This window comes from Camelus dromedarius, chromosome 1, assembly GCF_036321535.1.
Source record: "Camelus dromedarius isolate mCamDro1 chromosome 1, mCamDro1.pat, whole genome shotgun sequence".
NCBI classification, from domain to species: domain Eukaryota; kingdom Metazoa; phylum Chordata; class Mammalia; order Artiodactyla; family Camelidae; genus Camelus; species Camelus dromedarius.
In genome coordinates, this window is record NC_087436.1 from 16340818 (window position 1) to 16367712 (window position 26895).

Here is a 26895-nt window from a genome sequence, read left to right on the forward strand (position 1 = left end):
CCATCTGATTGTATTGCCTCTTTAGACTGTATCTATATCCTGTTTTTCTAAATATAACTATTTTTTGCTGCTGGTTTTATGATTTATAGCTTTCATACAGACCAAAGAGTAATTGTTTAAATAGGGATGGAAGGTTTCCTTCTTGGGTAAAGTCTGAGCCGGTAGTCAATCCAAGGAATTAGAAAAAACTCTAATCCATTATGTCACTAGGTTCCTTCTGACTTGTTCCACTGTTGCCTCAGCCTCGTTCTTCTTTCGCAGTCACCTTTCAAATTCACATTCTATTCATTTGGAAGGGACAAACGTAAGTAGAGGGCAAGCAGCTTCTTTTTTTTAAAGGATGTGACTAGGAAGTTGGGTACCTCACTTCCACTCACATCCTAACTTCTAACTTAGTCACACTGTCACTCTTAGCTGCGTGGGAGTTTGAGAAGTGTAATTTCAAGCTGGGTTTCCTAAAACTGCAAGGAGGATGGGTCTGTTGTGAAGTGTAAGAATGATAAAATGCATAATTGGAAACAATTAGTTAATATTACAATAGCAAATAGGACATTGATATTATAGAATATGCTAGAAGAAAATTCCTGGTTTTGACTTGGGAGATTCTAATCTAACAGTTTTTTTTAAGACTTGTTACTATCACATTAGTTGATTAAAACTGTCTTTGTCATCCTTTGTGTTCCTTTCCTGATTTCACTTCAGAAGAATGAAGGCATTAATAGGTAAAAGAAATGGGCTCCCAGTGGTAGAAAGAAATAAGAAAGTAAGAGAGTGAATTGTGCTCCTTGAGGAGGGAATATTTGGGTGTTTTCTATCCTGTTGCCTGTGGAACAAGAACTATTTGTGGAAGAGAGGAAAGGTCAAGGGTTCTAGAGTAACTAGAAAAAAAACTGTATTCACAGTTAGCGGTAAGGTCACTCCTAAAGTGAGGTTGCTCTGGACTTCGGCAGTCATCAGAGATTGGCAGACGTAAGTCACAAGGGAGGGGAATGTGTTGTGGCAAAAATGATCTAAAGTACGAGAAGCATATTGAAGAGATTGTTTTACCTTTTTCAGTTCTCAGAAAAGATGGCCAAAGTGTAAGTCCAGGGAGAGCATGTTCTGTGGTTTAAATTTGTGAAGAAAATGGAAGGATTGGGCAAGTTTAGAGAAAGTATATTCTCTGGTATTGTTCTTATCAGGAAAATAGGCTAACTTTTTTTATGAGTTGCAGAAAAGTCATAACCCCTTACAGAAGGAACCCTCCTTTATTTAATTTGTGTGATAATCAAATTATCTACTAAACTATCAAAGTATAAGATGGAATTACCAGTCAGAATGCTTTGTAATGGCACTGAACTTGGTGCATTTCCAAGTGCTTGAAAGTTAGAAGCTCTTATATGAATAAATAAACATTAGTTACAGATATGCCATCCATCCTCATCCATTGGCCAAAAAAAAATGATCTACACAAAAATAGAAATCCATATCCTAGTATTCTCACGACAGACTGACAGTCGTTGTGGTAGGAACTTGCTGATGAACCCATGCAGTATTGATCCTGCCACTTACAGTGGCTTCAGTAGGATGACTGGTACATGGGAGTGAGGGTATGAGACACACTCTTGCTTTGTCTCTAAAGTTTGATTCCTCTTTTGATTCAGATTATAAGAAAACAAAATTCTGGACAGGATTATCTTAATCTCCTACAGAAATACTTCTTAATTTAAATGTTCATAGCGTTAAACTTTACTGCCTCTGTAGAGGTAAGAGACTCTTATTAGGTTGCAAGTGATTCTTTTGTATCTTTCATAAAAAGTATAAATTGCAGATATCATTCGTATTCCTTCACGTAACACTAGTCACCTTGAACCATGCATGTTAATAGTTCCTTACATTTCTTTCTTCATCCAACAGTTAATGTCACATACCTCTCTAGGCTCTAGAACAGTCTTGTCCATTGAAATTTTCTATGATGATAGAACTCTGCACCATTCATCATGACTGCCACTAGCCATGTGTAGCTTTTGAGTCCTTGAAATGTCACTAACATTACTGAGAAACTGCATTTTCAATTTTAACTAACTTAAATTTAAATAGCTACACTTGGCCGGTGGCTACCATATTGACAATGCAGCTCTTGTGATACAATGGTTCAAAATGAAGTCCCTACCTTCTTGGAGTTCATACTTCCTCTTGTATGATATTCATAAACTAATTTAAGCATTTGATTGCATCCAACCTCACTTAATCCTTTTACCACTTGTTTGGAAACTTGTAATGACACTCCCTGCTGTGGACTGTATTGTCCTTCCAAAATTCATACCTTGTAACCCTACCCACCTCTGTTGGAGATAAGGCCTTTAAGGAAGTATTGAGGGTTAAAAGGGGTCATAAGTGTGGAATCATGATCTAATAGAACTTACGTCTTCATACAAGAGGAAGAGACACCAGAGACCACTCTCTGTCATGGGAGGACGCAGAAGTCTGCAAGTCCTAAAAATAATGAAGAGAGTTCTCACCAGACGCTGAACCCTGCCAAAACCTTTATCTTAGATTTTCCATCCCCCAGAGCTCTGAGAAAGTAAATTTCTGTTGTTTGTGCCTCTAGGTCTGGGGTATTTTGTTGTGGCAGCCTGAGCACACTAAGATACGCACCCCCCTCCGTCTTCCTAGCCTACTTTAGAGTCATGACTTTCTTTAGCTTCAGTACTTTCTGTAATCTAGTTGGAATAGCTGTCAAGTCTAATTTTCCAATGGTAATGCTACAAAAATATAGTTGCATTATTACTTCCGCTTTTCATATTAGTGTTATTTTCATATCACTGTTTTCAAATAATTTTTACCCAAATGTTGTCTGTAGTTTAAGGACTATCTTGAATTTTACTTCCCTGAGGAACTTTTCTCCTGCTCCAGCCCCTCCCACCACTCAAATTCCTTTTCTATAGGAATTTTTACAACTTAATTGAGATTTCTTACTTTTCAACTTGATTTCCTTAAATGTGTGAAATTCTTCTAGGACTAGGATCTAACTGTTTTCATAACATCAATCTTAAATGGGCTTAATCCTGAAGAAGAAGAGAGAGAACTGACTGACTTTCAGGCCAAGGGAGTTTTACTGAATCAATTACAAATTGCAGTTTATCAAATATATCAAGCCCAGTAATTTGAAAAAATATTGTGTTTGGTGATCTTATCTTTGGATATTATACTGAAATACTGAGCAGGTATTTATTCAAAAGAACTCTGTAATATTTTACCTTACATTCTGAAACTGTAGAAAGGTAATATAGATTGCCTTCTGACAGTATTTTGAACATTTTAATGGCAAAAGATTAATGAAAATAATATGAGAGACTATTATTTCAGCAGTTTCTCTAAAGATTTTCATGTTTCTATTCTTTTCATTTCTCTTGAGTCTCATAGAGTCACTAATACACATATTGATGTGTCCTTTTTAGTTTGTTAAATTATGCTATATGAAAAAAATGTTAGGAAAGCATTAAGGAAATACAGTGTTAGCAAAGGGTGTTTTAAGTATTTTTTTTCTTCATTTAAAATATTTTGAAATACTATTTAGGTATTTATGAAGAAAGCTGATTTTGATTATTGGAAAGCTAAACACTGAGAGTATCTTAGTCATGCCTTTTCAGCAGAGCGGTTGTCCTACAGAGTTAAATCAGAATCTAGTACAGTTGGGCAAACTGAATTTCAGCCTATTGCTTCCCAGTTGCTGGTTAGTAACCCACCGGCAGCAGAAAGATGACAGTGTTATTTCCAGACAGTTTGTTCCTCTCAGTATCAAGACAGGACCTAGTCAGCCCTGTCTAAAGCTGCCAGTTTTCCTGTGGCTCCTTTATTCCTTCATCCAGCTGCTACTCACTGCTATTGCCACATTTGCCCTCCAGCTCGTGGGATAGCCGGCTTAGCTTCCCCTGAGGCTACTGTTAATGCTTCCTTTTTACTCTGCTGGCTGGGAATGCACTTGGCATCCTCTGTCTCAGACCTCTCCTCCCTCTTTTTCCGACAGACACCAAGCACTTAAGTGCACTTTCAGCCTCCACCAGTTATCAGTAGTAGCTTTCAACCCCTCATTTCTGGTCTGGTAACTCAGCACACTGTCCCAAGAGAGCTTGACTAAGCCAATTTGCCCCCTCTTCCCTCCTTCCTACGTCTGTCCATCTTCCTTTTCTCTTTTTCCTCTTTATCCATTTCCTTGACTGCGCTTTTATTTTCCTTTTACTCTCTTTGTAATCTTTCTGATGATTTTTTTTTTCCTTTTTGCTTTTAGTATGGTAGATGCCTCAGACTTATGCAAATATTTGAAGCAGAAAAGAAAACAATAGCAACTTCTAAAAAATAAACAAGTTGGCACAGTATTTTGGCTGGATCAGCAAAAAATAAGGCTTTCAGTTTTTTGTACCTTAGTCTTCTTGCCCACATATGATTATAATGCAGATTCTATATTGTAAGTTTTACAATGGTGGGAATTTTTTGCTTTTATACGCAGATTTGTAAGTTTTGTATTTACACAGGTCTACTTCTTCAAGACAATACATAATGTGGGAAAAGTTAAGAAGTATTTCCAGCAAATGTTTCATAAGGAAAAGAAAAGCCACTTAGGTGTTCTTTGTTTGTTTTATCTTTTGCCTGAAATTATTTGAATATGCATTTTGAGTTATTTTTCAAACTCACTCCCTTCTGAATATTCTATGAATGTTAGCTTTCCATTTTTCAAGTAATGATTTGTAAACATCTTTCAGAAATTTATCATCTAAGACTTATAACCCAAAGGTTAGAAAGTAAAGATAGTACCTGTTAATTTGGGGATTAAGAATAATAACAGTGCTCTGCAGGTCTTATTTATTAATGGCTGACAAAGCCTATAGGACAGTTCCAAGTGTCTGCAAACCAAAAACATGAAAAATTCATAGTATCACAATAGACCTGAATGAGTCATTTAAAGCCCTTACCCCCTTCTACCCTCACTTTCCCTTATTTTAATGCTTTCTTGTGGGGAGAAAGTTTAGGTGAAGTTTGTGTTTTATAAATCTAACCAATTGTATGTTCTTTTTCTGTAACCATGTTTAACCAAGATGTATATTGTTTTACTCTTCCTCCACAATTAAGTCTGGATTTTACTTTTATATATATATATATATATATTTTTTTTTAATTGAAGTATAGTCAGTTTACAATGTTGTGTCAATTTACAGTGTGTCAATTTCTGGTGTCCAGCATAAATGCTTCAGTCATACATGAACCTACAGAGATTCATTTTCATGCTTTTTCACCATAAGTTACTACAATATATTGAATGTAGATCTCTGTGTAAGTCTGCATTTTAAAGGTACAAAATTTCTTTCTCGTTGTAGTCCCCTGAATGTGTTTTTGGTTTTGTTTAGTTTGTAAGGTTTAATGTTGGCTTTATGTTTAAAGGAAGCATCAACCCAGAGGAAGTTAGTCACCTTTTCTGAACCTTAGCCCACAGTCTCTGCCCTTCTGTCCATTTGCTGAGAAAGGGGAAAGGTGGATGGAGGCAGGAAAAGAGAGGAGGGTCTGCGTATCACACTCCTAAGTATATGTTCTGAGTTTAAAGATCTTCAGAAAAGAAGGTTCTGTGTATATCAGTGTTTCACAGCCTTTTAAATAGGTAGGAAAACTGCACTACTGTTCCTTAATGTTTGTAGTGAGGAAACAGTAAGCAATAGATATCTTCTTAAAATAAATTAAATATTTTTTAAGCTACACATACGATCCCTGCCACATTGTAATGCCACACAAACATCCCCTTTCCACCGCCTGTAAGGCGGATACTTGGGGATTGACAGTTTGGCATTTAGAAATTATTTTTGATAGCATCTTGCTCTGATTTAAGCACACTTTTAAAAACTCTGCCCTCAGGAAGCTAGCAGTTGCTACCTCCATTTTGATAAGCTTTTTCAGTGTTACAAGTACCAAGAATACAGCAGTGATGCTCTTGGTCCTTCATATACCTTTTATTCATATGCATTCATTGCCCTGAGATGCTTCAGTCATTTAAGAGTTATACGATGCCTACATGGCAAACGTCTATAAATTATGTAAGTGCTCGTGACCTTGAAAAGTTGTTTTTTTTAAGATGCCTATAGAAAATTGACCCCAGGGGGGAGGGTATAGCTCAGTGGTAGAGTGCATGCTTAGCATGCACAAGGTCCTGGGTTCAATTCCCAGTACCTCCACTAAATAAACAAGTAAATAAATAAACCTAATTACCTCCCTCCAAAACAAACAAAAAATGAAAAAAAAGAAAGAAAGAAAATTGACCCCAAAATAGTTATTATTTTAAGTAATTTTTCCTTTGGTGACATAAGTAAATGTATTTTTAAAGAGCAGTGTCCTTTTTTAGCACCACTTTGAACAATACTGTCTGATTTCTGCATGCAGTACTCCTTGCTAATGTTCATATAATCATCCTTAAGAAATGCTAACTTGAAATGAGTTACTAAGTATTCTTTTTCTGGATGTATCTAAAACCAGAAACAGATATCAGTAGATCTGGTCAAAGCTGAAGTAGAGTTTGCGTAGATGTTGCAAGTACAAATCATCTTGTCATATTTTAATACTTGTTTACCATCATTTTTTGGCTGCCCACAAAATTTCTGCTCTTCATTTCTGTGTTTGTTGTTATCATGAGTGGGTTGGCTCCTATGAGTATTAGAAATGTTTTAAAAAGTGTGTCAGCAGTTTAGGCCACATTTTCCATTTTTATTACTTTCTATTGTATTATTTTTAAAGACCCAATTGAATTTCTTTACTACTGTTGACTTTTGAAGGTCTATGATAATTTTAAATTTAGCTATCTTAGAAACTATTGGCTTAATTTGCATTGGAAAATAGCACAAGAACCCTATGAATATTGACAACTTAACTTTTCAGAGCCGCAATCCTTTTGGCCTCAGAGAGGGGCTTTCTCGTGTCATTCCAGTCTTCTGTGTATCTCCTCTCTTTCTTGAGCAGTTTTCTAGCAAATCTTTGCTGGCAAAAAAGCAAGACTTCAAGGTTACTCTCTTGCCTTAGCACGCTTAAACTTTGTTAAAATTAGTTGCCTTCAGTTCTTTTACCTGTAAATTGTATGTTTGTATATTGTATTTTCATTTTTTATTTTTCTCATTGAAAATTATTTTTGGATCTTCCATGGAGACAAAGTATGAAACCACCTGAATTGTTTTGGGGACTGCAAAATAAATCATAGTTGCACAAGTGGTGCCATCAAGTCCTTAACTAATTTTAAAACATCAAGCAGAGTGTGTACATTGATGTCTATCAAAGGTATAGAGAAACTGCCACCTTTTTAGACACATTGTTTGCAATTATTGATAGGCAATCAAAAAGTTAAGTACAGAGTTACGATATGACCCAGCAATTCATCTCTTAGATATACAGTATCCACAGGGGATTGGTTCCAGGACCCCCTGGACAGCATAGTCCTCTGATGCTTGAGTCCCTTACAGCTGGCCCTCTGTATAAGTCAGGTTCTGCATCTGCAGATTCAACTTGGGTCCATAGTTCATTGAATCTGTAGATCAGAACCTGCAGATACAGAGGGCAAGCTATATACCCAAGAGAATTGTGAACATAGTTCCACACAAAAATATATACATTATTGTTCATAGTAGCATTATTCATGATAGCCTAAGAATGGAAACAACCCAAATGTCTGTCAGCTGATACATGCTACACCATAGATGTACATGAAAACATTATGCAAGTGAAAGAATCCAGACACAAAAGACCACATATTATATGGTTCCATTTATACATGAAATATCCAGAATAGGAAAACCCAAAGAAAGACAAGGTGAATTAGTGGTTACCAGCAGGTGGAGGTGGGGAAATGGGGAGCGGGTGCTAATGTGTATGGAGTTTCTTTTTGTTGTGATGTAATGAAATGAAAATTAGTGATGATGGTTGCATAGCTTTGTGAATATACTAAAACCACTGAATTGTACACTGTAAAAGGGTGAATTCTATGGCGTATGAATTATATTTCAGTTTTTAAAAAGAAGCACACCAGTTGCCATTTTAATTCATAAGTTGTGCAAAGGGATTTAAATTATCTTAGGAAAAGTTTTAGGAGTTTTAGAGTTAGGCATAAATCATATTGGTACCTTTACAAGAGTCTGTTAGATTAAGACCACTTAAGTTTATCTTTTCAAGCTATTTTCCTAAAGAATAGTGTTAAAAAAGCAAAGTGTGCTTAATTAAGAAAAGTGAAAAGGTGTCTTTTTTTGTATTACTAATGTGTGCATTTTATGTAAAATATGAATTTTCTTTTTAGTTGGAAGTTCTCAAAATTTTAGTGTTTAAGAGTTTATTAGGAATACAGCTACCAGCATCCCATGCATGCTTGTTAAAATTGATCCCGGACGTCTAGTGAATTAGACCCGAGAGTAATTTTCTAACAAACTTCCTAAGTGATCCTGAGTTAGACGGTTTTCAAATCTGCTAGACTGTGTGGACTATTTTAGTTTTGCATTTATTTTGAAAGGAAAGTAATGATTAAGGGGAAAGAAGAACTCTTAACTTTGCTGAGGGCTAGCTCACAGGTACTTTGGAAATACTATTATAAATAGAGTCGAGTGACGCTCACAATTATAACGCTGGCTTGACCCTGTGCCACTGAGCATTGAGGTTGTGATCCTGAATTACTTATTTGTTGTTGTTTTTTCCTCTATCCATGGATTTCATGGTTTATTTTTTATTTACCTTCATGAATGCTATTTGGCAACATAATAACTAGTGGTATATGAGTAGTATTAGAAAACAAAGCCAAGAAGCCCAGCATATCTTCCTAGAGTTAATTATAGTGCAGCTGAAGATGTTTTTCACAAAGAATGTGGCACTGCTCATTTGTCGTCAGAGCATATGCTATGAGTTATGTTTCCAGTAATGATGGTCATTTTGGACGTTTTTTGCTTGTTTTATTTGCTTTTTGTTTGAACCGTTTCCAACCTAATTTCTTTTTCAACTAATAACATGGTTATGTGACTTTTTACTAAGATCGGAGGCCTGTCTTTGACTATGAAATGTTTGATACTCAAATTTTTAGCTTCTGGTGATATAATTTTTTTTCTGAGGTTAATTTTTGCTTTTTTTTGCCATTGTTACTTGACTACAGTGGCTTGCAAACCTTTTTGACCTAAAAAATAAACTTTACATCACAATCCAACAAACACACACATATATAATATATGTATATAACTGAAACCAAAATTTTGCCAAAAATATCTACCCTGAGATTTCTTGTTTTCAAGACTTTTTTTTTCAGCAGTTTTAGGTTTACAACAAATTTGAGAGGAAGTTACAGAAATTTCCCATATACGCCCTCTCCACACATATGCATAGTGATTATTTTAATTTACCAGTGTGGTAGTTTTTTTTTTTTTTTTTTAACTAAGGATGAATGTACTTTGACACATCGTAATCACCAGAGTCCACAGCGCATCTTAGTTTGGACAAAAATATAATGACATAGATATCCATCGTTATAACATCATGCAGAGTATTTTCACTGCTCTAAAAAAAGTCACTACTCCAGAATGGCACATGGAATCTCTTTCCTTTTTCCCTTGAAACAAGGTTCAAAGGCTTCTTGTCTGTAAGACCACTCATGGCCCACCCATGCATGGACCAGACAGGCTCTAGGTGGCAAATTCCGCCACTAAATACTGCAGCTTTTCTTCCAATATTGAGTCCTGTCCCTCTTGTCTTGCCCAGCAGCCACGTGGAGGTGCAGGGGGACATGTGTAGGGTGTGTTCATAGGAGGACCCCAAGTTTTGTGCCCCTTGGCACAGTGAACCCAGATTCCTGTTGGGTGGGTTGTAAACAGAGGAGCCATTTCTTCAGGCCCCTTGCTGGTGATATTTCTTATTATGGAATTCTTGTATATAGGCATTTACAGTGAATTTGGGTCTAATATTTACTTTTATGTAGTGGTTTGTTATTAGTGTATTTTACTAACGGGTAAATTAATGGCAATATATTAAAATATTAGTATTATAGTCATTAATAGTATGTAATTAGTAGTATGTAATTAATAAGATAGCTAAGAAATTATTTTAGTCAATTTTATATTCTGAATCTAGCATATTATTTTATTCTCCAAATGATCATTAAGACATACAGTAGTTAGATTTGTAACATTGTTGTCATTCTGTTTGAAGACATTTGTGCTTTCCTCACGTGGCAATGTTTTTACTACGTTAGATATGTAGTGTATATGGCAAGTTTTTCCTATGCTCCGTGTATGCTAAACTTGCCTTTAGATTGCAGCTGTAAGTTCTGTTCACCAGCACTCCTGTGGCTCTTTCTTCTCTGGTCTCTAAGGCAGCCTAATAGCTTTGCTCAGAGTCAGTCTCCCCATCTCTGACGGTCGCACACAAGTTGCCTGGTCTGCTCTTGATATTTCCCGGCATTCCACATCTTGAAGTTATTTTTAGTATCTGGACTTACTTTTTAGAAAGTTGATCTGGGGAGTATACATCCATTTACATTCTTTAGACAATTAAGATTTCTGAAGTTATATCACTTTAGGAAGTAATAAAAATCATTAAAAACCTGTGTTTTATTTTTATCTGGAAATATGATGATTTGCTCAGGCACAGAATAGAGGCCATGAAGGACTATGACCAGTGTATGAAAAGCAGCAGTTATTATCATGTCCCTTTTAGGGATTACTGTCCAGTCAAGCAGAGAGGAGTAAATGAGAAAAAAAAAAAAAAATTCATGATCTTCCCTGCCTTGATGAGAAGATCGGTGTTCTCTGGAGTTCAAAAACCAAAGTGGGCAGGTGGCCTATTACCAGTCTTATATACATAAGAAGTGGGGAATCGTGCTAATAATAATGTTTTGTTACTTGTTAACGAGTGACATAATTTTGACTGCTATTCAGAATGATGGCAAGATACGGGAAATTTAAGAAGATATGGACTTAAGATTTTTGAATTCAGGTGATTGTCAAGTGGCCAAATACAAGTTCTACCTGGTGTCCTCATTGGGACCAGCAGGAATAAGGCACTTATAAATTGGTATGAACAAAAATTTAAAATAGATATGATAGACTCCCAGCTCCTGTTAATAGGGGCATTGGTTTACAATCATGATTAATTACTTATGTTATTTACAGTGTATTATTTTATGAAACCTGATCTGTGAGCTCCTAAATGGGCATGTGTCATGTGGGAAATTGGAGGTCTTATAGAGACTTGATGTACTGTTTGTTTAAGGGATGTGACTTTCTCCTCCCGCACTTCTAGAATTAAAACAATCCTCTGTTTCTAAAGATTTAAAATCAAGTCCCAGTTTGCATCATAGTATAGGGGTTCTTTAATTTACTTGGTAGACCTGTTTACTGCACACTGTATAGTTTATGAGTGTTACCCTAAATGCTTAATTATGGACCCAGGATTCCATGTGTAGAGCACTGCATGAACTAATATAGTTGCTCTATTGTTTGCATTTTGGTGGACTATATTAAAATACTTAACACTAAAGTGTTTAAAGCACTTTTACTGAAACTAGCAATGTTTCTGCCTTGAAGTCTAATGACATTTAAAAGCAACTTTAATAAATATAAAGGTACAGTTCCTAAACAGATTTTATTCTTGTTAAAACATTTATAATAGTAATATTTTAGGTATGAGATTTATGAATCATAACCAAAGAATGCATGATTATATAACTTAAATTCATACAGTATTTGACATTTTACAAATAGCTTTCACTTACTAGTTGCTGGAGCCTCATAATGTCCTTGGGAAGCTCATAGTAAAGATATTCCAGATTTCAGATTTTCTGGAAATTCAGAAAGGCTGATAGGCATGGTCACACAACTGAGAAGGAAGAAATAAAATTGTTCTTGTTTGCAGATGACACGATCTTATTTACAGATACTCTGAAGACTCCACACAAAGAAATGAATTCAATGAAGTTGCAGAAAACAAAATTACCGTACAAATTTCAATTGCTTTTCTGTACACTGACAATGAGCTATTTGAAAAGGAAATTAGGAGAACAATCTTACTTACAATAGCACTAAAAAGAATAAAATACTTAGGAATAAACTTAATTAAGGAGATGAAAAATTTATAAACAGAAAACTACAAAACACTGATAAAAAAAATTAGACACAAACAAATGACATGTTTGTGGAGTGGAAGACTTAATGTTAAAATATCCGTACTACTCAAAGTGATTGACAGGTTCCTTGCAGTCTCTGTCAAAAATCCCAGTGTCATTTTTTTACAGAAGTACAAAAGAACAATCCTAAATTCATATGAACAACAAAAGACCCTGAATAACCAAAGTAATCTTGAGAAAAAAGAATAAAAATGGAAGCATCATGCTTCATGATTTTAAAATATATTATAAAACTACAGTAATTAAAACAGTGTGATACTGGCATAAAGACAGACATATATAGACCAGTTGAACCAGGTAGAGAGCCCAGAAATAAATCCATGCGTGTATGGTCAGCTGATCTTCAGCAAAGTTACCAATATTATCCACTAGGGAAAGGGTAGCCTCTTAAATAAATATTGTTGGGAAAACAATATCCACATGCAAAAGAATGAAATTGGACCCTTAGCTTAGACCATATACAAAAATCAATTCGAAATGGATTATAGACTTAAATGTAAGACTGAAGCCATGAAACTCCTAGAAGATAACATAGAGGAAAAGCTTCATGACATTAATCTTGGCAGTGATTTCATGGACATGACACCAAAAGTACAGGCAACAAAAATAAAAATAGATGAAGGAGACTACCTCATACTAAAAAGCTTCCACACAGCAAAGGAAACAGTCAACAAAATGAATAGGTAGCCTATGGGATGACAGAAGTTTTTTTCAAACTATACATCAGATAAGCGGTTAATTTCCAAACTATATAAGGAACTCCTACACCTCAATAGCAAAAAAAAAAAAAAAGAAAAAAGAAAAAAACAAACAAAGAAAGACTAATAACCTCATTTTAAAATGGGCTAAAATAATTTTTAAATGTTTTTTAAAAGTAAACTAACTACTTCAATTTTTAAAAATAAATATTTAAAAATGGACTAAAGAATAGAATAGATATTTCTCCAATGAATGCTTCCCGCTAACAAATGGCCAACAGGTGTATGAAAAGATGCTCAAAATCACTATTCATCAAGGAAATGCAGATCAAACTACAATGAGATACCATCTCACACAGGTTGGGATGGCTGTTATATATAGTTTAAAAAAAAGACACCAAGTATTGGTGAGGATGTGGAGAAACTGGAACCCTTCTACACTGCTGGCAGGAATGTAAAATGGCTGCAAAGGTAACAAAGCAGAAAGGGGTGTTGTTGTCTGACATGATGAGGATGGAACAGTGGCTGACATTCTCCAATGTCAGGAGCTATTTCAGGAGATGAGTCCTACTTCACTTCTGATACTGAGCATATTAGAAACTTTCTAACCTCTAGAAATTTGTACTTGTTTAGCTCATCTAGAATACTCTTTCCCCAAATACTTATTGGGCTGCTTTTTATCCTTAAGTCTCAAGTCATATGCCACCTTTCCAGAGGAACCTTCCCTGCTCATTCTATTCAAAATTCTCAATTACTCTGTATCTAATCACTTTGTTTGTAGCACTAATCACTATCTAACGTCTTGTTGAATAATGTATGTGTTAATGTCAGTTTTCCCACAAGAATGAGAACAGGGACCTTGTCAGTGTTACTGCTGTATTCTCAGTTAAGCACAATCCCTAACACACATGGTAAGTCCTAAATGAATATATAATAGTAGGATAAATGAATGAACTTAGGATCCAGGGGTTTTGTGGGTAAGGAGGGGAAGTGGTAGCGAGAAGAGAACTGTCCGTTGTTGAACACCTACTATGTGCCAGGCATTGTTTTAGGCATTCCTTTATATAGTAACTCATTTTATTTTCCCGTTGTAGATCTGCTTTGAGGAAATTGAGGCTTAGTAATAAAAATAAGTGACTTACCCACTGTTACTGTTGGCCTGGTCAGCGCCTTTTGAATCTTAAGGAGATCCTAACTCAGAGATGATGCTGGACTGGGTTTTTATTCCCCTTTGGAGGAGGCTGTTCTCTTTCAGACTGGAAGTCTTCTGAGACAGTCTCAGATGTCAGTGAAGCAGGGAGAAGAAAAATACTACCAGGGACTAGATGGAATGCATGTTTCCAGAATCATTAGGGCCATCTGCTAGGCTTTGGGGTTTTACTGGTTTGGGTTTTAAACCTAATCAGCTTCTTTAATTGGAGAAAGATCAAACTTCAACTAATTTATTTAAAAATTGTTTTTATGAGTCTAAAACAGGAATTAGCAAACTATGGCCCATGGGCCAAATCCAGCTTGCTGCTTGTTTTAGTAAATAAGCTTTTTTTTTTTTTTGGAAAATTTGCCACCATGTTTATTTGTTTATATTGTCTACGGCTGCCTTTGGGTTACAGTAGCAAGGCTGAGTAATTGTGATAGTGATTGTATGGCAAAGCCTAAGATATTTACTATCTGGTCTTTTGTAGAAAATGTTTGCCAACCCCCAATCTAAGCAGTTAGCAGCAAAATGTAAACAAAAATAAAACCAGTTTTTACAAAAAGTGAACAATCAAAAATCCACAAAAAATCACTAGATTACAGTGGTTAAAGTTCAAACTGACTTTGAACATCTAGCCAAAGATTGGACAACCCTTAATTTTCTTTCCTGCTGTAAATCCCTGCTTTTTTAGTTGTGTAACTGTTCATCCAGATTAGATCATTGTTCTCTCAGGAAATGAACAAAATGATTCTCTCATTTTAATGTCTCTTTTACACTGTGCCATCAAACAGAGAAAATTCACCACTTGTTTCACTATCTTATATGTTCTGTATTTCAAAATCCATCTTAAAACTATCTTACCTTTCCAAAGTAGACGTTCCTGAGTAATTTAGAACCATCATGTAAGAACAGCATTTCTAGTTTCCTACACAAATATATTTAATCAGAATAAAGACATAATTTATAAATATGCATGGGATGTGGAATATTTTAATTTTATGATCAACTAAAAGTAAATCAGAAACCATTTATTTACTTCTTTGGTGAAAATGACATAATGATAATGATGTTATCTTTTGTCGGCAGGCTCTTTGATAGCCCAGGGTCACACTGTAATATTAACAGGATCCTAGATCTGAGAGAACCTGGAGTATGTTATTTTGCTCTGCTACCCAGGAAGTGCAATAAACCCTTCTTCATTTCCCTTAGGGATGATTATCTGGTTTCTGTGTGAACACTTTAGTTGACAGGTGGAAATGTGTGTGAGAGCGTTAACTAAGGGAAAGAAGAAAAGAAGAAGAAGTTGTGGCCATTTCCTTATGAGACTCAGGCAAAGAACTGGGTGTGAATGAGTGAATAATTTGTTTCTACCCCTTCCCCACCTCCCTGCTGCTGAACCCAAGTGTCTCACACAAAAGCCCTCAGTAGGTACCTGTTTAATTTTAATTAAATTTCAGCCGAGGAAAGAACATATACAGAGATACTGAAGAGAGTTAAGTTATTTTGGTTAACAGTGACCCAGTTTGACTAATGTAAAGAAGAAAGTAGGTGGTACTTAAGACCAAAAAGGGAGTTTGAGGTCAGATATTCAGAGGGACTTGAATGCCATGATGAGGAATTGGGTTTATTCTGTGCTCAAAGAAGAGCATTTTAGGATTTTGTGGAGCAGAGTGGGTATGACTGAAGTTCCAATTTAGGAAGTTTACTCTAGTAGCTTCATATAGGATTGAATGGAGTAGGGACAGTTGACACTTGTAAATAATATGAGCCTGATGTAGAATAGTGGCCGTAGGAGTGAGTAACACAGAAGACAAAGAAATATTTAGGTAGAATTTGTAGGATTTTGTATCTCAATAGAAGTTAAATAGTATTCTAACGTTTTGACTTTAGGTGACTGGATGATGGTGGTGAATTTAAAAGAAATGGGAAGTCATGAAGAGGAGAAGGTTTTGGAAATATATTGTCATGTTCATCCTTGGATAGGTTGAGTTTCAGATGTTGGTACAATACCCAGGTGGAGGAAGCTAGATGATTTAAGTTTTGGGTGTACAGCAGAAGTTACAAACCAGTAGCCCATGGACAGTGTAAAGCTACAGAAATGTTTTTTGTTTGGCAGGGTAGTTTTTTTTTAATCTAAAATGATTTTTTAAATTTGTATTCTTTTTTATTGAAGTAGAGTCATTTTACAGTATTGTGTCAATTTCTGGCGTACAGCACAATGCTTCAGTCATACATATACATACATATATTCGTTTTGATATTCTTTTTCATTATAGGTTAGTACAAGATACTGAAATAGTTCCCTGTGCTATCCAGTAGAAACTGATTGTTTATAAAATGATTTTTTTATCTCACTCCTTAGCTAATAGGTTGACTATTATTTTCTCTCCTAGTATTTAGAAGATACTATTATTGCATTAACTTTTCACTTTTGTTGTTACTGTTGAGAAATCTCTGTTGTAAGATCTATCAGCTGTTCCTTTTTAGAATGCTTTAAAATTTTTTCCAAGTGTCTCAGGTTTTGCAGTTTTATAATAATGTGTTCAAACAGATTTATTTTTATTTATTCTGCTTGGTACTTATTTTGCATCTTGAATCTAAGGATTTGTGTTTTAAAAACATTCCAGAAAGTTCTCAGGATTATCACTTTGATATTGTCTCCTCCCCATTCTCTGTTTATTCTTGGTAGAATTCCTTTTAGATATAAGATTCTTTCTCATTCTCCTCCATGCCTACGAAGCATCTCTTGTATTTTCCACTGTATTATTTCTCTGTGCTCCATTCTTGTAATTTCTTCACATTTTTTAAATCACTAACTGACTCTTCAGCTATTTCAAATCTATTTAATCAGTCCAGTATAAACTTAGTGGCTGTTTTTTCATTTCTAGAATTTCTGTTTGGTTCTTTTTCAATCTGACTTTAAAAAAAACTGTGTCTCCTTTCCTTATATTCTCATTCTTTGATATGTCTCTGATAACTTAAAACGTTTATTTGAGAAGCCTTGTTCAATATTGCTGTCATCTGTAGTTCTGTTTGTGCTGTTGGATGCCTCTTACTCATGATGGTCTGTTCCCTCATACATGTAATTTTGGATTGTGAGTTCATCTTTAGGAGAACCTTTACCTGTTAGAATCCTTGAATGATAGTAAACCTCTCCAGAGTATTTAGCTTTCCTCTCTTCCAAGTATCCCAGCCTGGGACCAGTTTATATGTCAAGATGTTTACTAGTAATATTATTCACTTACTCCTTGAGGCCTGTGGGTTGTAATGTTCTCTCATCGTGAGTCTGCAGGTTCCTCAGAATGGCTTGTTGGTTTCCTTGACCCTGTATGTGAATAGCATCTTCATCAGCATCCAGTCTAGTATGACTGACACGTTGTGCTGTGTACCAGAACGTGATACAACATCGTAAACTGACTGTGCTTCAATAAAAAAGAAAAAAAGAAGAATCCAGTCTAATTGTACCTTCTGATTCCTATGAGGATACTGACCAGTGCACTGGGTGTATTTAGTCATGGTACAGGCTAAGTTGTTCTCTGTCATGTTTAAGCCACTGTATCTTGCAGTGTTACTATTTGCCTTTCGCATACCCAGAACTTTTAATGTATTGCTGGTGTTATTATTTAGGGTCTCCTTATTTTTGTCTCATACACAGAGAAGAGGAGCCTAAAGTTGGAGAGGGAATCTGCTGGTTGTAGAGTATGACTGCCCTCTCTAGACCCAAGATGGGTCTAGTTTGCTTCACTTCCCAGCCAGCAGGAAGGGAGAAAGGAAACATGCCCGTTCTTTTTGAGATGGACAACCTGGCAGTGGAACATGTTACTTCTGTTCATATCTCAGTACCCATAACTTGGTCACATGGCCTCATCAAGTTAGAAGGAAGAGTGGTAAATGTGTCTCTGCCTAAGATTTTTATTATTAAAGAAAGTAGGAGTGGCTATTGAATGACAAATAGTCTTCGCCACAGTAGTTCACCTTCATAGAGGCAGAAAATTTTCAGACTTAAAGGGGAGGATATTTGCACCTTTAATAGAAAATTTCAATAGAGTATAATGGAATTATAGATTTAAAGGAGTTGAGGTGTGATGGGGTGAAGAGATTGCAGAGTGAGTGAGTGAATATGGCTTCTTTTGAGAAGTAGAATATCCAATGAAAGAAGAAATGATTCCAGGATGAATGGGAATTAAGGAAAAGATTCTTTCTAGTAGCAAAATCTGAATAGTCTCAGAGGAAGAATAAATTAGAAGGGGAAAAATTGGAAACCAGGCACATAGCATATTTTCAGGAGATAGGAGGACACTTTTTACCCCAAAGCACAGGGTAAAGAGGAGCAGGAGGGTTAAAATACGAACATTTTACAGTGGAGAAGAAAGTCAAGAAAAAATGCATAATGTTCTCTTTTTAAAGGCAAAAGCCAGACAGTCTACTGAGAAAGAAACTGAGGCATATTTGCAATTTAGGGCAGCCATTGAAGGGAGTATGACATTAGAAACACAAAAATAATCAGAGTAGAATTTGAGCCCCTTAAAGATACAGAGCTTGGATTTATAGTACAATTATTAGTATATGGTTTGATTTTCTGTAATGAAGCATGGTGGCCCGTGTATATCAGCTAGAAAAATAGATCATGGGATTTTAATCACCAAGATGATTAACAAAGTAAGTATGGGAATGGTCAAACTGATAAGCGCCCAGGCTGCTTTTAAAAAAATCTAGTTGAAAAAAACACCATGGGGCCCGGTTTGGGGTTAAACAGGTCAGGCAGGTCTAAGGAAAATGTGGGCAGGAAAATGTGCTCGTTTACTATTGCTGTGCTATGAATTACAGAAGTTAACAGCTAAAACAGCAGTAGGCATTCCTATCTCACATAGTTGTATTGGATCAGGAGTTTGGGGATGCTTAGCCAGGTGGTTCCGGCTCTCCATCTCTCCTGAGCTCGTAGTCAAGATGTCTTCTGGAGCTACGTCCTCAGAGGTGTGACTGGGCCTTCTAAGATGACTCACTCCCTCTGTTGGTGAATCATCAGGAGACCTCAGCCCCTCACCACATGGACCTCTCCATAGAGCTGCTTGAATTTCCTCACCATGTGGCAGCTGATTTCCCCTGGCCAGGCCATCCAAAATAGAGAAGGGTGGAAGGCACAACACCTTTTATGACTTAATCTCGGAAGTCCCACTGTGTCATTTCTACAGTGTCCAGTTGGGTACAGGGTCAGCTGTCTTTAGTGTAAGAGGGAACCAGCAAGAGCCCGAATACCAGGAGGGGGCTATCTTGGAGGCTGCCCACCAAAGAAGAAGAACTGGGAAGGGAATTGGCATCTAATAAGAACTGACTCTGTGCCAGGCATACAATTTAATTCTTGCCATAATTTTATGAGGAATGTGTTGTTTTTGCATTTTAGAGATGAGTAAGTGAAGCTTTAAAAATTTAAACTGTTGCCCAAGACTTTATGACCATTTCAGACAGGCTTAGAACCCAGATCTGTTAGCCTGTTCCCATCATATTTCATCATGTGGATAAAAAATATGGTGTAGTGGGTTGGTATGTCTACTTTGGAGACTTAAGGTTCATTGAGAATTAATTGATATAATTTATGTTAATCATCACAGTAATTAGATAAACTGTAGCCACCACTTATTGGCTGTTTTTATTGTCGTGTGTCTTTGTAATTTAATACCTAAAAGAAATTACAAGAAGTGAGGTTAAAGGGCACGTTTGAAAGAAAAATTAACTGGCAGAAAAAGAGGTAACAGTTTTTCAAGGACAGTTGGATTTGAATTGCTTGGATTATTAAGTCAAAGTATATTAATGCTTAGAGGTGACTAACGTGAGCAGAGAAGGAAGACTTCAGAAGAAACATTAGTACAAATTCTGAAGCCATCAAGGATGATGACGGGGAATAGAACTATGAAGCAAAGGCTGAAATAATTGAAGGAAATGGTACAAGCTTCATAAAGACAGTTCATAGTTTGCTCAAGATAATTTGATGAAATGTTAAAATGATAAGAGGATAGGCAGTATTTTAAGTTTTAACCTTTATGAATCTTGACTGTTGATTAATGCAAACTATATTTTTACCTCCCAAATACATAAAACAAGGTTTTTCTTTCAAATTATTTATGTATTTATATGAGAGGTTGTACTACTACTCAAGCTTCCTTTATGTTCTCAGCGCTCTGCCCGCGTACCTCTCTAGACATTCTTGTTTTCACATCCATGCCTTCATCAGACAGGGAGGCCCTCCAGGGCAGGTACACAATGCCTTATTCATCTTTGCCCCGCAGTGCCTAGCACAGGTAGTAAATACTAGATAAATTAGTGGCTTATCAGCTCATACTTTTCAGCTCACTCTGAAAAGGAGACTGATATATTTGTACTGAGATGTGCTTATATAGATAATATGAAAAATATGAATTTAGTATTTATTAATGCATGTCATTCTCTAGGCTGTGGCACACGTACTAGGAATGAAGGCTCTGAGAATCCTTTGAGCAGGGCAGCCACACTCCTTGCACTTCAGTAGGTAGCAGTGGAACCCCCAACAGGTACTCGTAGTTGTCTTAGGCACAACATCCACAGATAAATGAGCTGTGACTCATGTCTTTAAGTAACATGTCCGTCAGTGGAGGAACAGGCAGACATATCAACATAATTTTTAAAAATACAATAAACTTTATTTTTAGAGCAGTTTCAGGTTTATTAAAAAGTGAGCAGATCATAAAAAAAGTTCTGTATACACCCTTCACTCCCCTTCCCCCCAGTTCTTTCTATTACTAACATTTTGTATTGGTGTGGTACGTTTATTATAATTCATGAGCCACTATTGGTGCATTATCATTAACTGAAGTCCATAGCTTACACCAGGGTTCGTGTTTTGTGTTGTACATTCTGTGGGCTTTGACTAATGTGTTACGATGCATGTTCACCACTACAGAATCATTTCAACACCCTAAAAATCCCCTGTGTTCCACCTGATCACTTCTCCCCCTTTGCCCACACTCCAGATTCAGGTAACCACTCATCTTATTATTGTCTCCATATTTTTTCTTTTTCTGGAAGTTCATATATTTGCAATCATACAGTATGTTGCCTTTTCAGATTGGCTAAGCTTCCTCCATGTCTTTCCATGGCTTGATAGCTCATTTCATTTTATTGTGGAATAATATTCCATTGTGTGGATATACCAGTTTATTTATCGATTCAGTTATTAAAGGACAACTTGGTTGCTTCCAAGTTTTAGCAATTATGAGTAAAATTGCTGTAAACATTCATGTACAGGCCTTCATGTGAACATAAATTTTCAACTCAGCTGGGTATGTACCAAGGAGTGCAATTTGCTAGGTCATATGGCAAGAGTATATTTCATTTGTAAGAAACTGCCAAGCTGTCTTCCACTAAACATCATTTTAAAATATATTTTGGTAAGTTTTAAGATAGTTACCCGAATATATGTAGGTATATGCATGGCTGGGACATTGTGCTGTACACAAGAGTTTGACACATTGTAATTAACTGTACTTCAATTAAAAAAATATTTTTAAAAAGATAGATTTATTATAGTGGAGGTATTCAGAGAGAGGTATCATAGTCAACAGACATGTAAACAGAGACACAAGAGGACAGAAGTAGAGTAGTTATGAGAGGTAGTTATGAGAAGAGCACTGACTGACAGCTCTGAAGAAGAAAAAAAAAGGCAGGGAGATCAAGAAAATGTCAGCATCACAATTTGTCAAATGCATGCCTAAGGCTTGGAAGAAAATTCCAAAGGTCATAGTGTAGAATTTTCTTTAAAAGATGTTTCCTCACTAATGCTTTTGAAGGCAGTGAGGACAGGACGGTGAGGAAGAACACAGACTTCAACAACTTCAACTCAGGAAGTAATTCAGAACAGTTGGACTCTGGGAAACACTGTATGAACAATCAATTTAATTTATATTTCCTTTTTTAAATATGTCCAGTACTTTAATAAAATCTGTCTAAAAAGTCTGACAGCTCTTTCAGTCAATGTAAAATTAAAATTCTGCATCATAAAGCAATCTGTTACCATTTTGCAGCTCTTTTTATTTCTTAGCGATACAAAAAAGTTCATCTTACAGTCAGTGAAGTCTTAGGTTTATGAAATTAGTATATTTTACTAGGCATGATATGTTTATTAAGTCAGTGGAGCTCAGCCAAAGGTCATTGTATCCCCAGAGCTGCCACAGCAATTTATAAACACTTTGAACATAGACTTTTACCTATAAAAAAGCAACATGGGTTACATTCTAGTTGGTGTTCTTTAGCAAAATTTTATCAGATCAGTGCCACTGGTTATCTCATTCTAATCAGAAGGTCTGGCATACATACGTACATCTTTGTGAAGTGTATTTGATAACATTTGATTATTTGGTAACTCTTTTTGAAACTCATTGTCCAGGGAGAGGAGAAACAATAAAATAATAATTAAAAAGAAGACACTGAGATAATATTTCGTAGGAAGAGGACATCTTCAATATGTAGTATTTCAGTAGTGTAAATTTCTTATTTTACACCAACTAATACTTCCCTTTGAGTCTAAATTCACTAAGTCTTTGAACAGCTATAAGTAGTGTTTGCATGATCAGACTCAAAGTTCATCCATTAAAAAGAAAAGGCAGATGGCAGCTATCAGTTTCTGAGTTCCCACCTCCTTATCCCCACACTCCACACACTGTCAGATACTTAAATGCCCAAAAAGTTAAGTCCATTTTCAGGCTATGTTCCAGCAGATCCAAATATGGTACACAGAAAGGCGTCCCTCCTGCTCAGGGTGAGAGGAAGAGAACAAGTAGATAATGCACGGTTGCTTTCAGATGTGTGCATAGGAAGCTCTTTTTAGAATATGTTTTAAAAATTGTTTGACTTCAGCATGTATAAGTTAAACAGGATTTGGTTCATAGTATTTGACTTGCCAGTATAGATCTGACTTTCCAAGAAGGATGTTAAAGTGAAGTATAAACACCACATGAGACGTGAACTGGTTTCTAAACATTTCACTGATTTTTTCTTTTTAATAAACAACAGATCATTGTTACGTTAGTGAGGGTAGAGTATCTCCTCAGGTGGTTACATAATGAAAAGGTACATTTTAAATATTTTTATGTATATGATAGAATCCAAATGCATCAGTAATCGTTCTGACTTAGATATTGTTTAAACTTGAGCTTTTTTTGTTAGACTATAAGCCAATACTCTGTAGGTACTTTCCAGAAAGATAATATGATGCAATATAATAGATATAAATCAACCTTTCATTTAAAAAAAGAGATAGTTTAATGGACAAGTTTGCTTTATAGTTTTCTGTTTCATGTTTAGAAAAGTATCTGAGTGAGGTTTTTAATCTGTGTGTTTGAGTAGTGCTGCTGATGGGAACATTTTTTGGAGCTCAGATCGTGAACAGTGGGTTTTTCTGAAGGAGTCAGTGACTTAGGGGTATTGTGAGTTTTCTCTTCCACGAGCAGCAAGAATTCGGATTTTACCGGAACAAGCAGCAGAGTGTTATGAAAGTCTGGAACCTGGCACCTTAGGAAAATGAGGATAAATTCCTGAATCATTAATAGCTGAGTGTGAGGACCACTCACTTTCCTTGTGTTGCTTTAAATCCTTTTAAATAGCACATAGTGGCCTCTCTAATAATACAGTACATACATCTTAGTCTGTGCCTTTTTAATATTGCTGCTTCTAAAATGATGGAAAGTAGCCAAAGATGGAGTGTAAGTGTTGTGTTGATAATCTTAAATCTCCTTAAGTTCCCTTGGTTGATATTAAAGTCATTATCAATATTTATAAAGGGAATATTCTTCACGGAAGAAATGTGAAAGAATTAGCTAAAACATTTGGATAGACATTTGCCCGTCCCTTTGTGCCTTTCGTTGGAATGCATCACTAAAAGTGGTTTAGGGTATAAGCAAATTACTTCATTTTGATTCTAGATGCTGAGCTCCTAATAGCTTTAAAATTTATACAGTTTTTGTTTCGCTGTCAAAACATTTAATTATATCATGCCCAAAGGTGTAAAGCTGTCAAATAAATCTGAGTTTAGGCATAAACATTTGCTAAGTTACATGTGCTACTACACTGTAGTTGTTGCTGGGCAGCTTGTGAACCTGTTTTACGGGGAGGGGTGTGTCGAGGAACATTAACTCAGCAGGTACAGAACAACATTGGCCCAATGAATTGATGATGACTTGTAAAACAGCAGGTAGTAATGCCCCCAGTCTTTGTAATTCCCCTCTTTGTAAAATAAAGCAGACTAGAGAGTGTGGTGGATCCTTTGGCTCAATTTGCACCATAAGAAAGCTGTCTTTTTTGCAAAAATATGTTCTCTTTCTTTCCTTGCAATACCATATTCTTTTTTTTTTTTTTTTGGTTTGTTTCCTCTTCAAAAACAAATTACACCGTTCATACTTCATATCCTTCTCTCTTACTCGAGAGTCTCTTGCTGGAGGAAGAATGATCCCAATGACAATGTAAAGGAAGTCTTGACACTGATCAGCAATTATTATGAGTTTAAAGTTTTCTATGCAAAACATTTTTTCCAACTTTATTCAGTATGATTGATAAATAAAATTTATTTAATATGTACATGTGATGTAAAATATTTTTAAAGAAGGGATAATTTTTTTGAATTATAAATATTCCTTTCTGGTTATTTCAGAAATAATAATTTTTGGTATTTGATGGTGTTATTTGGAGGCAGATTGTTAGCATAAACACTAATGCAGACTTCACTAATGCAAAATCCACTAAGAGGTAGGGGAGTAAAGTAAATTAGTTCTACTTTGAAGCTTTTATTTTCTTCCCCTTTCAAAATGAATGGGAAGGCCCTTGAATGAAAGCTGCTTTTCATTAGTGCTACCAAATACCTACTTGAAAGAGTTGAGTTCTAACTGAACACCCACACAAGAGAAAGGGAAAGCTTCCTTTTTCTCCTGGAGGACCATCAGCTAAATAGCTCTTGGCTTCTCTTTTCCAATCAGGTGGTTTCACATCAGAGTTAATTACTCTCGTCATTTATTCTAATCACCCTCCTCTTCTGGCTAGCTGCATTCTGTCATGGGGTGGCATCGTTTGAAGCCAGTTAAGTTTGAAAACCACTGCAGGGTCCTTGAGGCTCATTAGTGAGGCCTATCCATGCCTGGCTTTGGATTTGCTCCCTGATTAACTCTGCGTCTCTCTGCCTTCTCCCTCCTCCCACCGTCCACCAGCCCCCACTCCTCAACGCCGCTGTGGCTCTAAAGAGGAATGTTTCAGTTAACTCTTGCCTTGCTGTTTGTCTTTTCCCCTGCATATTTAAGAAAAATTTAAGTGCTTCTATTGATAATAAGATCTTTGATAGATTCTGGCCTTATAACTGCATCCCTTGAGTTGAATTTAACTGAAAATGTAGACATTCTATAAAGAAGAGTTATATTTTTGAACAATAAAGGGGGAAAACGGTGGTCTCTCAGAGTGAATATATCTATGGCCTTGACCCAGTTCTCCTAACCTAATCAAGATAGTGGTTCCAGCTCTGATTTTATAGTATTCTAGTATGTCTTACCAGCTTATCATGGCAGTTATCTGAAAAGCTTAAAAAATGTCTCAAAACAGATATATTTGTTTGACGTTGCTTATTCAAGTAGTTCAACTTAAAAGTGTTTGCCAAGTGGCACACTTAAGAGATATTAAAATCATAAAAGTAAATAATATTTGTGCTATCATTTTAAAATATAAAAGAAAGACGTGTAATTGGTGTCCTAAGTAGATAGTTTGAGACAGTGTTATTACACACAGGTATTTAAAACGTTTTCCCTAAATTAACAAAAACTTGTATCAAGTTTGGTAGTTAAATGAAAATGTTTATTTAAATAGGAAATGAGAGAAATTTTCTCCTTTCTTTTTTCACAGTAGTTTGATCTAAAGGAATCAAATAGTTCATGTGTCGAAACAAAATACGATACACAATGAAGTACATGAAATTGCATTTTTTTAATTGCTAATGGTCATGGTTGTTCAGAAATTAGCAGCATGAGTTGATCTCTTACTGGTAATTCTTATCCCAAAATAGTTTAATGGATTGCTTCTTTATTGAAGGTCTTTGGACTTGGCAATTAACTAGTATGTTGGTATTCTCTGTCTTGCTTTAAAGGCTGATTTTTTTTTTAATTTGATTTTAAAAAAATCGCCTAATAAATAATGAAAAGAAGCCTAGATTATAAATCTCTTATTTAGCTCTGTAAATACTTATTGAGTATTTACTGTATGCTCAGTTCCAATGATGAGATATAATCTCTGCCTTCCAGGAATTCAGATACTGGTCAGGAAGACAGAAAAATAAACTGTAGTACAGGTGAAAGTTTTAGTTTTGAAAGGCAGGTGTAAAAGTGAAAACCAGCTGAAAGAACAGTGAAATCTGTAAATAAAGCCTCTGGGTCGACATGGCACATCAGATTTAGTTCATATTCAGCAATACTTAATTCTAGTGTTACCAAATATTGTGTGTGAAACCCCTTAAAAATAATTCTTGGTATGAAATGGCTTCATATTTTTAGAATGCAGCTTTGGCATATACCATTCTGTTTCATAATTTTACAAAAGGATGTGTTGTAACATGGCTTCAGAGTCAGATCTGGGTTTAGGTGGCAACTCCGACATTTACTAGCTGTGTGGCATTAGTCAGTTTACTTAATGTTTTTAGCCTCTTTTGTAAACAGTATTTATTAGGATTGTAGTGCTTCTCTCATAGGATTATTGTGAAGATTAAATAAAATAATCTGTGTAAAACATTTAAAATAAAACTAGGCACATCATAAGTGCTCACTAAGTGTTAAATGCTGATGTTA

General features: G+C 35.8%; 1 protein-coding gene and 1 pseudogene across 5 annotated transcripts in view; one reads left to right on the forward strand and one right to left on the reverse strand.

Annotated features, from left to right (window-relative positions):
• LRBA (LPS responsive beige-like anchor protein) overlaps nt 1-26895 on the forward strand; it is a 620799-nt gene that overhangs the window by 509698 nt on the left and 84206 nt on the right. The gene's annotated exons all lie outside the window — the stretch shown is intronic.
• LOC116149075 (small nucleolar RNA SNORA11) lies at nt 9764-9880 on the reverse strand (annotated as a pseudogene).